The sequence below is a fragment of the Aquarana catesbeiana genome, linkage group LG04 (assembly GCF_042186555.1).
Source record: "Aquarana catesbeiana isolate 2022-GZ linkage group LG04, ASM4218655v1, whole genome shotgun sequence".
NCBI lineage: Eukaryota > Metazoa > Chordata > Amphibia > Anura > Ranidae > Aquarana > Aquarana catesbeiana.
This window is the reverse complement of record NC_133327.1, coordinates 33,461,266-33,469,144: the sequence shown is the minus strand read 5'-3', so window position 1 is coordinate 33,469,144 and position 7,879 is coordinate 33,461,266.

Below are 7,879 nucleotides of genomic sequence, written 5' to 3'. Positions count from 1 at the left end.
AGTTGACAGCAACAGATTCCAAATGCAAATAGCACATTTGAAATGAACACTGGACCTTTTATCTGCTCCTTGTAAATAGGATAATGAGGGAATAACACACACCTGGCCATGGAACAGCTGAGCAGCCAATTGTCCCATTACTTTTGGTCCCTTAAAAAGTCGGAGGCACATATACAAACTGTTGTAATTCCTACACCGTTCACCTGATTTGAATGTAAACACCCTCAAATTAAAGCTGAAAGTCTGTCCCAATATTTATGGACCTGACTGTATGTGGCAAGTACTGGCTGTGTGGTACATGTGACAACAATCTCCCGTATTCTTCTTATGTGTGGACTATGGGGTAGAGTGGCAAGCCTTTTCTTATAAAGAAAAACATCCAAGCTGGATACATTTTGCAAAAACACATCTGAAGTCTCCCAAAAGCATGTGGGAAAATGTGTTATGGTCTGATGAAACCAAAGTTGAACTTTTTGGCCATAATTCCAAAATATATGATTGGTGCAAAACCCACCGTGAAGCATGGTGGTGGCACCATCATGCTTTGGGGATGTTTTTCTTGAGCTGGAACAGGGGCCTTAGTCAAGGTAGAGGGAATTATGAACAATTCCAAATACCAGTCAATATTGGCACAAAACCTTCAGGCTTCTGCTAGAAAGCTGAACATAAAGAGGAACTTCATCTTTCAGCATTACAACGACCAAAAGCATACATCCAAATCAACAAGGAATGGCTTCACCAGAAAATTTTGGGATGGCCCAGCCAGAGCCCAGACCTGAATCCGATTGAAAATCTGTGGAGTGATCTGAAGAGGGCTGTGCACAGGAGATGCCCTCGCAATCTGACAGATTTGGAGTGTTTTTGCAAAGAAGAGTGGGCAAATATTGTCAAGTTGAGATGTGCCCTCCAGAACTTCTGATGGGTGCGGAAAAAATTGTTCTTTGGGTGTTGGTGGCAGATTCACACCATAACCCTATAGAGGTACTCTTGATGAAAGCAAGAATTGGCCTTGCTGTCTAAAATTGTAATGATATGCACCTGTCAAACAGGTGCGGAAAATTTGTTCTTTGGGTGTCGTGGTGCCCTCACACCATAACCCTATAGAGGTACTCTTTGATGAAAGCAAGAATTGGCCTTGCTGTCAAAAATTGTATTGATATGCACCTGTCAAACAGGTGTGGAAAAATTGTTCTTTGGGTGTCGGTGGTGTCCTCACACCATAACCCTATAGAGCTAATCTTTTTTTGAAAGCAAGAATTGGCCTTGTTGTCAAGAATTGTAATGATAAGCACCTGTCAAACAGGTGCGGAAAAATTATTCCTGGGTGTTAATTGTGCCCATGAAACCTACACCAAAAACATTCTTCCAGATGAAATCAACACCCACAACACTAGGCAGCCTAGAAGTCCCGCAGAGATTCCACCTCCCAAAAACACTTAAAGAGGGAGTTCACCTAAATCCACCTAAAAAAAAAATATTAAAAGCCAGCAGCTACAAATACTGCAGCTGCTGACTTTTAATAAATGGCCACTTACCTGTCCCAGGGTCCAGCGATGTCAGCAGCCGACGCCTATAACCCGCTTGATTCTCGGCAGCTGCCACCGCCATCCTAGGTGAGGGAATCAGGAAGTGAAGCGTTGCGGCTTCACTTCCCGGTTCCCTACTGCGCATGCGCGAGTCGCGCTGCGCATCGTAACTGGTCCCCGCTATCTCCTGGGACCTGTGTGTTTCCCAGGAGACAGCGCGGAGTGACAGGAAGAGGCATTGACTCCCGTGGGAGTCTTTGCCGGAAGTGGATGCAAATACCTGTCTTAGACAGGTATCTGCACCCCCCTAAAGGTGCCAAATGTGACACCAGGGGGGGGAGGGTTCCGAAAAGCAGAAGCTCCATTTTTGTGTGGAACTCCGCTTTAATCTGTGATATCGGCATCAGGGGCTTCATAGCTGCTGGTAGTCCGGAACTGATTCATTTTGATAAAAGTCAGACGGTCCATGGAGTCTGTGGACAGCCGGGCTTTATGATCAGTAACAAAACCTCCATAAGCACTGAATGCCAGTTCGGAAAGCACACTGGATGCAGGGCAGCCCAGCAGCTCAATAGCATACTGGGCAAGTGCTGGCCGGTGGTCCATTCTCATGACCCAGTAAGCCAGTAGATCGTCGACTGGAAAGCTCTCCATTCTGTTCGCCCCTAGATAATCGTTCTCCATGTGATGCAGACGCTGCCGATGGGATGTGGAAGCTGACAGCCCTGGGTGGCGAGGACTAAAAAAATTCAGAAATGCATCACTTAGGCGGCCGCCTTCTCCTCTCTTGACCAATAGAAGCCTCAAAACTACGTTTTTCATGACACCGTAACCTACCAGAGTCAGGAAAAGCATTCGATAAAATTCTCTTTAAGGTGTCCTCAAGAGATTTCATCTTCTGCACTCTCTGTGGGGACGGCATGAGTTCTGAGACTTTCCTCTTATAACGGTGGTCAAGAAGGGCTGCCAACCAATAGTGTTCCTTTACCTATACGCCACGTATTCCTGGCCTTTTGCAGGCTTTGAAGCATGAGAGAGCCCATAAACCGCCAATTTGCAGAGGCATGAGAAGCAGACTCTTCGGGGTGACTGAGGATTATAGTATCCGGAACTGCCTCCTCCCAACCACGTACTACTCCCAAGGGTTCTGCGGATGGAAAACATCTCTTACTGTTTGACATATGTCTTCCTCTGCTTCAATGCCTCAGAAACTGCCATACTCCTCCCTCCTCTCTCTCCTCTTGTGTGTTCTGTGCCATAGGAACAATGGTGTCTGCATAATGTGGGCCTTGAGAGGAAAGGAAGTCCTCCTCTTCGTCCTGCTGCTCTGCCTCAAGTGCCCTGTCCATGATGCCATGCAGAGTCTGCTCCAGCAGGAACACAACAGGAATTGTGTCACTATCCTTGTGGCCTCCTCAAATGGTGACAGTACAGTGCATGCATCCTTTATGAGCAGCCATTGGTGTGGGTAAAAAAGCTGAGCCGGCCTGAGCCTGTCGTTGTGCCATACTCACATAGGTACTTGTTGATGGCCCTCTGCTGTATGTGCAGCCGCTGCAGCATTGCCAAAGTCGAGCTCCACCTTGTGGGCATGTCACAAATCAGGTTGTTTGTGGGCAGGTGGAATTTCAGCCAACCGAGCACTGGCTGTGTATGACCGCCTAAAATGGCTACACACTCTTCTGGCCTGCTTTAGTAGATCTTCCAACCCTGGGTACCTATTTAGGAAATGATGTACCACCAAATTGAGGACATGTGCCTGGCATGGCACATGTGTCAGCTTTCCCTGTCTAAGGACGGACAGAAGGTTGGTGCCATTATCACACACCACCATTCCTGGCTCCAACTGGCGTGGCGTGAACCACCTCTGGGCCTGTCCCTGCAGAGCCGAAAGAATCTCTGCTCCTGTGTGTGGTTCCTGTCTCATACACACACCAGCTGAAGCACTGCATGGCACCATTTAGCCTGACTCATTGAATAGCCCTTTGAATGCTTAGGGGGTACTTGAGGTTCATAGGACAATTCAGCAGAGGAGGGCATGGAATAGGAGGAGGAGGGGCAGAGCTGACAAATCTGGCCTCATCACCAGCTGCATGGAGTCGTGGGGGCACAACAAGCTACAGCACTGAGCCCTGTCCTGCATCCTTCCGAGTTGCAAGCAGAGTTACCCAGTGTGCTGTGAACTAAATATATCATCCCTGCCCATGCTTGCTGGACCACGTGTCAGCAGTAATGTGGACTTTGCGGACGACTGCCTTGTCCAACAATGCCACAACATTGCCTTCTACGTGATGGTAGAGAGGTGGAATAGCCTTACGTGAAACGAAATAGCAACTGGGAACCTGCCATTCTGCAAATTCACGGAAGGGGGCAGAATCCACCATGCGGAAAGGCAGAAGTTGTAGAGCCAGCAGCTTTGACAAGCTTGCATTTAGACACTGGGCATATGGGTGGCAGGGACTGTATTTTGTTTCCGCTGCAGCAGATGGGGCAGAGAAATTTGCCAGCTATAGTCTACAGCTGGTGGTGTGCTGCTGGCAGATGTGTTGCAAGGACCTGGGACACCCTGCGCTATACCATCATCCATGTCAGTGGAGGCTGCTATGAGGTCATGAGGTATAGCAGGGACAGACTGCCCCTTTTGTTTTGCCTTTAGGTGCTCTTGCCAACAGGCTGAGGTTTGGAAGGTTAAATGCCTTGTCAAGCATGTGGTACCCAAATGGTTGGTGTTTTTGCCACGCTTGATGCGCTTGAGACAAAGTTTGCAAATAGCAACAGTGCGATTGGCTGCACATGTACTAAAAAAGGCCCAGACAGCTGAGCTGCAGGAAGTGGGCAGGGAGATAACAGCTCCACAATGTGATGGAATAGGGTGTCTGTACTCTACTCTTCCATGACGGCTGCCTCGTTGGGGTTGTGCCTCACCCTTACTTTCCTCCTCTGCTCTATCTGGCACCCAAGTCGAGTCAGTGACCTCATCATCATCATCTCCTCCATCCTCATTACCACTAGAGACAACTTGGCAATACGCTGCGGCTGGGGGAACATGGCTGCCAATTTGTGTACCGGTGTTCTCCCCTCTCTGCAGGCTCGTGTTCCTGCCTTCCTCAACCTCAGAGTCAGAACCAGCATCTGAATCGAGCGGCTGTGCATCGTCAAGGAGCACGTGGCTGATGCTGTGTTCAAATAACTCCGCTGACTCCTCCATGCCTGATGCCGGGGCTATGGCAGGAATAGCTGTGGACAAGGAGGCAGGTTATGCCACTCTGGCAGCTGCAGGGGACTGCGCACTAGTCTCTGCTTGGGTGACGGAGGATGAGAAGGATGAGGATGGTTTAGTAAGCTAGTCCACCACCTCCTCTGCATGCTGTGGCTGGATAGTACGGGCAACATCACTAAACAGAGGAAATTATGCCCTGCCTGAGGACTGACCACGTCCACCTTTGCCTGTGGACACATACGCTGCTGGCCCCCTTATAGTGCCATGGGAACGTCTGCCTCTCCTTGCTGTCCTCCCAGACATGATGGGAGGAGTGGGAGGTGCTTATTAACAAAATGTAATAAAGATGTGTAAATGTGTACATATATGGGTACGTGTACTTTAATCAATGGAAAGTGGTGTTTGGTGCACTTTAATTTGAATATTCACAACACAGACACACTCCATGGATACACTATAATATACTGCAATATACTGCGTCAAACATGCAGTAACGCACAGAACTATGTGGCATTAAACTTGCAGTAACGCACAGAACTGTACAGCGTTAAACTTGCAGTAACACACAGAACTATATGACACTTATTCAATGCAAAGAGATTTATTGTCCCTTAAACAGAACTGTGGGAGAGAGGTTTAGGGCCAGGGCACCCTTTAGTAGTTGTAATGTTAGTTTAGCAGATAACAAGGTGGATGGTCCCTTAGTGGCGACAGCTTCCCCTCTACCTCTGACCATGACAGGTTCTCCGGCCGGCAGAACCGTCACTTATAGTTGGACTGCAAGCTGTAATCCAAACCCTATGCTGCTCTCTTGCTTCTGGTAATGCCCTCAGACAGCCTAGCAGCCAGATGTCCCTGGGATGGGCCTCAGGGTCTGGCCTAGCAGCCCAGGGCAGCACAACACACGTCCACCCAGACAGCCGATCAGGTGGCACAGAACCCTGATCACCTGACCTCATTCAAATAAATAGGCTCTCCTCGCAGGCCAAGGACCAAAGAAAATCCCTACCCATTGGCTGAGACACCCCATTCATTCCTAATCTGTCCTTGCAATACCCTTGTCTTATCTAATGCCACCAGATACCCGGCCATCTAGTGACAGAAGAGAGAAGTGCAGCAATTCTAGAATTATGGTGAGATCAATTGAGCTCCTATCAATTGGTCAAGGCAACTATCACTTGGCAAATAAATTTACTAGAAACCTTGCCTAAACATCAGGGTGCTACACTTTTATAGTGTGGGGCGGGATTAAGAGCAATGAGCCATGATTGGATACAGTCATCATGACAGTGTCTAATCATGGCTCTGACAGAGCTCTGTGCCCTGATTGGGTGAAGCTTTCATTGCTTCAGCCAAATAAGGGCTTTCAATGCACTGTGCAGTGGCGCAGTGCATTGTGGTCATTTGGTGGGCCGAATAAACGGTCGAACGAGCCTATAATTCGGTTGTTCAGAGAACTTCTGAACAGCCAATGTTCGGCCCGAACTCATGCTCGGGCCAAACCGTTCGCCCATCCTTACTCTTCAGATTGGACAGGAGTTGACATATTGCAATACTAGCTGGCACCTACCAGGCTAAGTGGTCTCCTTATGCCCTCCTGTCATTTGCTCCTTGGAGAAATTGCTTCAGGCTGTTAGTAATTACCTGAAGCATTTTCCTAATTCTTCATCTCTTTCCAAGAATGTTTGAAGAAGTGAGAGGACTTATAGCGTGCAAAACATATAACATGCAAATGACTATATAACATCAAATGGACACAGAATTATTGTTAGCGTTGTTGACTTAATACACAGAAAGTATAGACTTATCCAATTTACATTGCAAACAAGGACAGCACCAAGTCTCATAGAATCGTCATATCACGACAAACATGTAAATATAATATGAAAGCCTTTCAGTTTTGATACATTGAATCTCTCAATTAGTTCCATCTCTTTTATAAAACTTTTTAACATACTTTATTTGCTGATACTGTCTGACTGCTGCCCACCTGATCCTTTGACCCAACTAAACTGATTTTCAGGAAGCTTGGAATATGGTGTCCAATGAAGGTCATGTCTCCTACATGACGATTTGTTAGTTGCTACTTTTAAGTCTCAATTCCCATATATGTTTAAAAAGATGCATTTGAGTCCTACTGCATTTGCTCTCCATCTGCAAATTTTTTTAATTTAGTTATGAGGTTACTTTAAAAATCCATGTAAAGTGATGGTCTCATGACCAGTGTCATGAACATGGGGCCAAATCCACAGTGCAGGGAATAGTCCAAGCGAATGTAATTGGAGTCATGCGGGTGCACAGGGGTCACTGAAGACACAGGAGTCATTGCCCAGATAGCAAGCAATTGTGCTGCAAGTTTGAAAATGACTTGCTAAGCTATTGCTAGACTTGCCAGTTTATTGCACAATTGCAGCAAGTTCACATTGCACGACTCCAGATCAACATTCTTTGCAAACATTCTGCAAGTCTGCTGCAAGTTCTGGTTCAATTATGTTGTGCAATAGTCATCCCACCACAGGAGTCACTGTGACTTGCGGAACTCTTCCTGTGTACTCACCACTGCAACTTTGGTCTTGCTAGAGACTTGCCACGCAAATTTGCTACAAATTCAAAAAGTGTCAACTAGAAGTTGTGCTTCAAGTGCTCTGTAAGTGTACAACTTGCCAGTGAAAATGTGCAGCAATTTAATAGACTTACAAGTCAACACTGCCACAAATTTGTGGCAAGTTATCCTTGCTATCTGGGTGGAGACACAGGAGTGCACAGTGACACAAAGATCACTAAAGACACTAGAGACACAGGAGTGCACAGGGGTCATAGCGAACAAGAGTGACACACAAGCTACTAAGGACAGAAGAGTGACTGGAGACAAAAGAAGTGCACAAGGCACACAGGGATCTCTAGAGAGACAGCTGTTAATGGAGACTCAAGAGTGCACAGGGGTCATAGAGGTCACTAGAGACATAGGAGTCACTGGAGATACAGAAGAGCATAGGGATCACTAGAGACACAAGAGTCACTGGAGATTCAGGAGTGCACAGGGGCCACAGGGATCACTAGAGACATATGAGTCATCGGACGGAGACACAGAAATGCACAGGGGTCACAGTGATCAAAAGTGACACAAAAATCA